The following is an 8,211-nucleotide window of genomic DNA, read 5'->3' as shown; positions in this document are numbered from 1 at the left end:
TAAGAACAGCAGGAGAAAGAGGAGAGAAGAGTGGAACCTCATCCGAGCTCAGAGCACACACACACACACACACACACACACACACACATGCATGCACACACGCACGCACACAGGGGTTCGATTCCCGGTCAGGGATCCAGTGTGGACCCTGTGATATATGACCTTAAGCAATGGACTTGGTGCTACTGACCTTCCTCACCCTTCTCTTTGAGAGAACAGTGTTGTAAAGAAACTTCTACTGGATCGACTCACCGAGACGCTGAGGTGACATTTGTTAAAGCTCCTCCCGTAATCTGTGTTGACTTCACAGCAGTACAGTCCTGAGTCCTCAGTCCTCAGTCTGGACACATGAAGTCTGATTCGTCCTTCTCTGAGGACGTCTTTGTCACACTGGACTCGTCCTGAAAACTGTTCATCCTGAGACTTTGGGGACTCAACACCCTCATGTAGATGATACAGGACTTTTGAGGCTTTGAGATCATCAGTAAAACATCTCACATAGAATATAAAGGAAGTCAGGTGGAGTGTGAGGTTTGGTTGTGAAGCTCCACTCCAGTGTGATGTTGTGGTTCTCCTCTGCCTGATAGGAGCTCTGTGTCACATTCACTACAAATGTTCCTGTTGAGGAGACAGAGAGGGAAAGTGAGGAGCAGACTAACTGAGGACTTGTATCAGTTTCTAGATAATAAAGTGAAGGAGTAAACTAACCACAGACACAGGAGGTCAGTGTGAGGAGCAGCAGGATGCAGCAGATCATCTTCTCCCTGTGAGAGGAGACAGAGCTGAAGAGTCACAAACACATTTCCTGTTCAAAGATGTAATTTAGAGCTTCACTGACTTCAGAAGTCACAATGTGTCAGTTTGACTCCAACAGTGAGTGAGGACAGTTCAGAGGGACGATGAGATCAATGTGATGTATTTGATGAACATGTCAGCAGCATTTTAATGCTAACACTAACTGTTTACTGTCAGGTAGTTTCATCTACAACTCTTTCATCACCTGCTGTTTCATACACATCTTCATTTTCACAATAAACAGCAGATAAAACTGAATAAGAACAGCAGGAGAAAGAGGAGAGAAGAGCTCAGAGCACACGCACGCACGCACGCACGCACGCACGCACGCACACACACACACGCACACGCACACGCACAGACACACAAACACTCACACACACAATCAGGACCAACATTATATATAGATCAGAAATACTCAATACCTCAGGTAACAAGACTCAGTTCAGCTCAGTGGTCGACACTACTGACTTTGGCACGGGAGATCGCGGGTTCGATTCCCGGTCAGGGATCCAGTGTGGACCCTTGTGGATATATGAACCCTTAAGCAAGGCACCTGGTGCTACTGACCTTCCTCAGGACGAGTGAGACCACAAAGAGCTCGGATGTTGCCCAGGTTAATAAGCTCTGAGTCAGGTGTTGGGGAAACAGGTGTGGCTCAATGAACGTGCTACAGTTACAGGAGAGGAGGAGGAGATAGCATCATCTCATCATTATCATCCTCTCAACAATATCCAAACAAACAACAAAAAGTACCTACCTCAGTAGTCTCTTCCTCTTCTCCTGCTAAGTACGAACTCCTGTGTGGATATATGAACCCTTAAGCAAGGGTCGTATATAAGCTACCAAGCTACTTCCTACTTCCAACGGGTTCAGACAGGTTAAAACTCTGAGAAATGCTCACACTCAGGTATGCCCAGACCTGTTGTGACTTATTGCACAAGTTCCCCAGCAGTTAATAAAAAAACCTGTTTAGTTCCAAAGAAAAAGACACCTCTCCAAGTTCAACAAAAGCACCCCCATACAAATGATGGGGGTTATAATCTCCCATAGGTGTTCAGTTGGCTTTAGATCTGGTGACTGTGAAGTTCAGAGCATAAGACTCACATCATTTTCATTCTCATCAAACCATCAGTGACCCATCATGCCATCCTCCTGATTCTCTAAGTTTTCAGGTTTTTCCTTTAATCTGTCACCTGTCTGATGACAGATGGCTTTCATTTTGAACATAGTGAAAACCTTGAAGCAAGCAGGTTCAGTTCAGCTCAGTGGTCGACACTATTGACTTTGACACAGGGGATCGGGGGTTCGATTCCCAGATATATGAACGAGTGAGACCACAAAGAGCTCGGATGTTGCCCAGGTTAATAAGCTCTGAGTCAGGTGTTGGGGAAACAGGTGAGAAATGAGCCACTGGAAGAAAACATAGGTAACCCCAGAGAGAAGCTACATGATGTGGGATATATGGATGATCTGAAACATCCAGGCTGACAGAGAAACAGCTCCTAGACCATCGTTCACACATCCACAACATGCTACAGCAAGAGGAGCCAGGACGACAGGTCAGAGAGGGAGATCATCATCCTCTCAACAATATCCAAACAAACAACAATTACCTACCTGGAGTCTCTCTCAGTCAGGTTCGCGCGAGCAGCACTCGACAATACAGAGGGAGATCATCATCCTCTCAACAATATCCAAACAAACAAGAATTAAAGACCTCAGTAGCAGTGGCGGCTGCTGGTCTTAAAGTACACTGACTCCAACAGTGTAGATGATCAGTATCGTCTCCAACGGAATGAAAAACATGAAAAATGCTCCGGTGGATGCTTATTCGCTCATTTCACTGTCAATCAAAAAGGGTCAGCCTCAGACAGATCATCCAATCATGAGCTTCCCTTGCAGTCACCACTGCTTAGTAGTCTGTCGTTCGCGAGTCTTATGAGAAGTCACGTGACTTCTGAGAACAAGAATAATATATAAATAATATAAATATATAAAGCTCTAAATAAAGCTCTTTGATGTCTGTAATGTGGTGCTTAGAATCACATGGAGAGCTCCGCTCGTAGCTCGCGGTAAGAGGGAGAAAGTACAGACTGACTGAGGACTGATCTAAACTGACTCGTTATTTTTCTGACCTTCCAGCTTCTTCCTTCTCATGTAATGATTTTATTTGAATATCTGTTTGTATATTTATGTAATTAATACATCTATTAAATTAATATTGTTGGACTTCTGTTATGTTGTCATTCTCATCTTTATTTCTGCTCCTGTGAAGCACCAGTATTAATAAAGTTTACTATTATTGACATCACACACACAAGAGTCAGAACAACTTCTCTCATAGAAATAGACATTTATTTACAGTATATTCACATTATAAACTGAACATGAGGAAAGTTTATTCTACATTGTAACAGTTTCCATCAGTAGTTAAGAGGATTAAGATATAATAATAATAATAATAATAATAATAATAATGATGATAATAAAGTGTAGAGCTGGTGGATGGAGCTTTAAATGAAGCAACAGGAGGAGAAAGAAGCAGTGGAGGTGGACTCAGGGCTCAGAGTGGGACTGACAGTGTGAAGACGTCTTGACTCCAAATCTAATGTGATTTTAGTCAAATTTTACATTTGTCAGATCAAATGGAAACATTATTTACACTGAAATGAGTTGTTGATGCTGTAATGACTCAATTTAAACTCTAAACCAAAACAATATAAACATAATGTAACACAAAAATATGAACTTCATGTCACAGATAAACCTTTGACTCAGGTCCTGTCGTTATGATAGAGGAGAGGAGAAGTTCAATGATACTGAAACATACATGAAGAAAACACTTGAGGTAAAAGAGGAAAGTGTCTGATGGTCTAAATGAGCACAAAGAGCTCCCTCTAGTGACCGTGCTCATTAACAACAGTGTTAACTCAGCTTTTCTCTGGAGATTACAGCCAATGAAAAAGTGACAATAACAGGCAGCAAATAACAACAAGCTGTAACAGACAGGGAGAAAATCAGAATCAAAAATACAGTTTTACAGTTTTCAGGCAGTAAATGGAAGAACATCAACAACAACACAAACAGTCGCATCACTTCCTGTGAGCTGCCACAGTTTCATACCATCAGGTCAGGTGCATGATGGGTAAGTCAGTAAAAGTAGACAAGCTTCTCAGCATTATTTCATGAAGTGAACACAGTGCACGTTTCACATCTGTCTGACAGTTTAACAAGGTGTCCTTTCAAAATAAGACTCCATGTATTGTTTCCACTGTAAAAGAGGTAATAGAAACTGTTCCCACCAAATCATTTTGAAAGAGCCAATGGGGAAAAGCCATGAGGAGCAGACTAACTGAGGACTTGTATCAGTTTCTAGATAATAAAGTGAAGGAGTAAACTAACCACAGACACAGGAGGTCAGTGTGAGGAGCAGCAGGATGCAGCAGATCATCTTCTCCCTGTGAGAGGAGACAGAGCTGAAGAGTCACAAACACATTTCCTGTTCAAAGATGTAATTTAGAGCTTCACTGACTTCAGAAGTCACAATGTGTCAGTTTGACTCCAACAGTGAGTGAGGACAGTTCAGAGGGACGATGAGATCAATGTGATGTATTTGATGAACATGTCAGCAGCACACAGGTCAGGAGCTGCCGTTGCCATGGCAATGTGAAAATCTGCCCAGAATTTGGCTTCTACATGGCTACAAACAATGCTAATGATAGCTGCTAATGCTAGCAAGCTAGCCCCCACCCCACATTCTGCTTGTCCATGTTTTTCATAAAAAAAAACAAATAAAAAATGCTAATGCTAGCTGCTAATGCTAGCAAGCAGGCCCCCACCCCACATTGTCCATGTTTTTATCACCAATAAAAGATCAATATAAAAAAATGCTAATGCTAATACTAGCTGCTAATCCTAGCAAGCTAGCTCCCACCCCATATTCTGCTTGTCCATGTTTTTCATCAATAAAGAATCAATTTAAAAAAAATGCTAATGCTAGCTGCTAATGCTAGCAAGCAAGCCCCCACCCCACATTGTCCATGTTTTTATCACCAATAAAGAATCAATATAAAAAAATGCTAATGCTAATGCTAGCTGCTAATGCTAGTAAGCTAGCCCCCACCCCACATTCTGCTTGTCCATGTTTTTCATCAATAAAGAATCAATTTAAAAAAATGCTAATGCTAATGCTAGCTGCTAATGCTAGCAAGCTAGCCCCCACCCCACATTCTGCTTGTCCATGTTTTTCATCAATAAAGAATCAATTTAAAAAAAATGCTAGCTGCTAATGCTAATGCTAGCTGCTAATGCTAATGATTGCTAGCTGCTAATGCTAACAAAAACGGCGGCTAGCCCGCGCCCCCCCCAGCACAGGCATTGCGCCCAGCAAGCAGGGCTAGCCGCCCGGCGGCTAGCTCGCGCCCCCCCAGCACAGGCATTGCGCCCAGCAAGCAGGGCTAGCCGCCCGGCGGCTAGCCCGCGCCCCCGCACAGAGCAATTGGCCCGCCCCATCAAAGCACGGGCTAGCTCGCCCGCGCGGCTAGCCGCGCCCCCAACAGGCATTGCGCCCAGCAAGCAGGGCTAGCCGCCCGGCGGCTACCGCGCCCCCCAGCACAGGCATTGCGCCCAGCAAGCAGGGCTAGCCGCCGGCGGCTAGCCCCCGGCCCCCAGCACAGGCATTGCGCCCAGCAAGCAGGGCTAGCCGCCCGCGGCTAGCCCGCGCCCCATGCAACAGGCATTGCGCCAGCAAGCAGGCTCTAGCCGCCGCGGCTTAGCCGCAGCCCCCCCAGCACAGGCATTGCGCCCAGCAAGCAGGGCTAGCCCCGGCGGCTAGCCCAGCGCCCCCACAGCAACAAGGCAATTGTCTTAATGGACCACTTAGCTCCCCCACTTAGTCCCCCCACTTAGCTCCCCCACTTAGCTCCCCCCACTTAGCTCCCCCACTTAGGCTCCCCCACTTAGCTCCCCCCACTTAGCCTCCCCCACTTAGCTCCCCCACTTAGCTCCCCCACTTAGCTCCCCCACTTAGCTCCCCCACTTAGCTCCCCCCACTTAGCTCCCACTTAGCTCCCCACACTTAGCTCCCCACCTTACTCCCTTAGCCTCCCCAACTAGCGCCCCCATTAGCTCCCCCCACTTAGCTCCCCCACTTAAGCTCCCCCACTTAGCTCCCCCCGTTCAAATTAGGCTCAAAATGATTTTGAGCTTATAAAGTAATGTTTACAAATAATTCACAAATTTGTAGTTGGAAATCAAACTTTGTAAACCATGAAAATAAATCTGCTTGAGAAAATTCAAGTTGCGTATGTGAAAACAAATTGTGCTTGTGGCAAAGAGATTTCTATTGTTGAGATTGTTCGGATCAAAAACTGAACAATGATCAGTGGTGAGGTTAAACAAAGACAACAAGGAATGAAGAAAATGCTTTGTGGACGTCTGTGTACAGAGATAAAGAGCTGAAAACTGTAAAACTCAGTGTGCAGAGTCCAGCGTGAGACACTGACAAGTACAAATTTTGATCCTTGTCACTTCAGTCACTGTGGGAACTTTTGACCAGAGTTTTATGTTTTCTGCTCTTATCACAACACAGATGTGGACAAATCATTTCTTCTGTTAGTGTCTTTCTTTAACAATTGATCATTTGTTGACTTTTGATTCAGATTTCAACAAAATCAATTCTCTTTGACACAAGTGCAATTGTTTCACATACAAACATGAATTACTCCTGCAGATTTATTTTACAGGTTTACAAAGGTTGATTTACAACTACAAACATTGGAATTTATTTGTAAACATCACTTTACAAGCTCAAAATCATTTTGACCCTAATTTGAGCACAGGTACAGCCAGTTTAGTTTTATAAAAATAAAACCCCCATCTGCTAACTAACACACATTTCTCAGCATAAAAGGCGGTTACACCTTACCCGGTTGTGGTTTAACTGGTAGTTTACCATTTATAGAGCTTTTGGTTGGTGAATTGATACAGTTGTTACCAAGTAATTCATCACTACATAAAAAAAAGTTCCTAACAAATCAGACACAGCAAGTTCCAAACAAGTATTTAATTGTAATATTCAAGCAAATACACATCCACGTTTTCTGATGCATTCGATATGGTGACTTAAATGTAATAACCAGAATATCATTTTAACTCATCTTAAATGAGTAACTGTGTGGAAATGCAATTACAAATTATAAAACTGTTAAAATAGGCTCAAAATTCTATCTTGTAACTTCATGTCACACTGTGTGGGAACTTGAGTGCAAAATTTTACACAAACTGTCTCACATTGTATCTGCATTATCTTCACCACTGGACATTTGTTTGGTTTCATTACAAAGTCTTGTTTCTTCTTTTTACAATGCAAAAATGCATGATATAGGAATGACACATTACAACAGACCTGCATTGTAAACTAGAGTGAAAATCCATCATTAATATAAATGTTAACAATCATTTTAACTCATTGTAACATTTCTTGTTAAATCATGCGCATGACTTACCATTTCTTGCTTTCGGGGGGCTGCAAGGTATGGTTCCAGCCTGAGGAGGATTCTGCCACACCTATGAAAAGAAAAAACATCATGTCAAGCAGCTCCTCTTTCCACTATGAAATGTTTTTCAAACAGTCTAAGAACTTCAGAACATAAAAGATGCACAAATCATCAATTTAAAAAAAAAAAAAAAAAAAAAAGTTTGCATTGCTAAAAAAACTTATATAACTAGTACATCATGTTAAAAAAAATATAAAACATACAAATATGTACAAAAGTGTTTTAGAATCACAAAATCCCTGCTGGGCGAGAAGCACAAAAGGTATTGATTAGGGGAATATGCAAAAGATCACAGTATAGACAATATCTGTCATGTGCAGGGATAATACCTCAAGTGATGTAATGTGGTTGATGATGATGAGCCAAATGCAGAGGAAAAGGCAGGTGCCGGTCATCATTTGGTGATTAGACTGGAATTCTGGTCCTGAGACAGACAAACATGTATAGGACAATTTCTTTAGATCATACAAGTTTTTTAGTCATGTGTGCAATAATCAGGTTAGATATGAATATTCAAATATAAATACTGTATGAATATCATGAAATGTAAATGCAGACAATTAAGCGTAAACAACCAAGTGTGATAAGAATTCAATGTACACACACACACTATATAACCCACAAACTGAGTAGTACAAATATGGACTTTAAAATACATAAACAGTCGTATATTCATTAAGAATCAGCAGTATGCACATGTTTACACTGTGGGTCTGATTTAATCAGTGGTATCAGTGGTAGCTTCAGAGCTACAGTGAAGCTACTCACCGGGCTAACAGGAAAGTTGCGAGCTCGGCATCAAACCGCATCTCTTCCTCTCAGGAGCCGTCTCCAGCGGCGGAAAGCCACATCGAGA

The sequence above is a fragment of the Seriola dumerili genome, unplaced genomic scaffold (genome assembly GCF_002260705.1).
Source record: "Seriola dumerili isolate Sdu_G_001 unplaced genomic scaffold, Sdu_1.0 BDQW01000388.1, whole genome shotgun sequence".
Classification (NCBI taxonomy): domain Eukaryota; kingdom Metazoa; phylum Chordata; class Actinopteri; order Carangiformes; family Carangidae; genus Seriola; species Seriola dumerili.
This window is presented reverse-complemented; position numbering follows the sequence as displayed.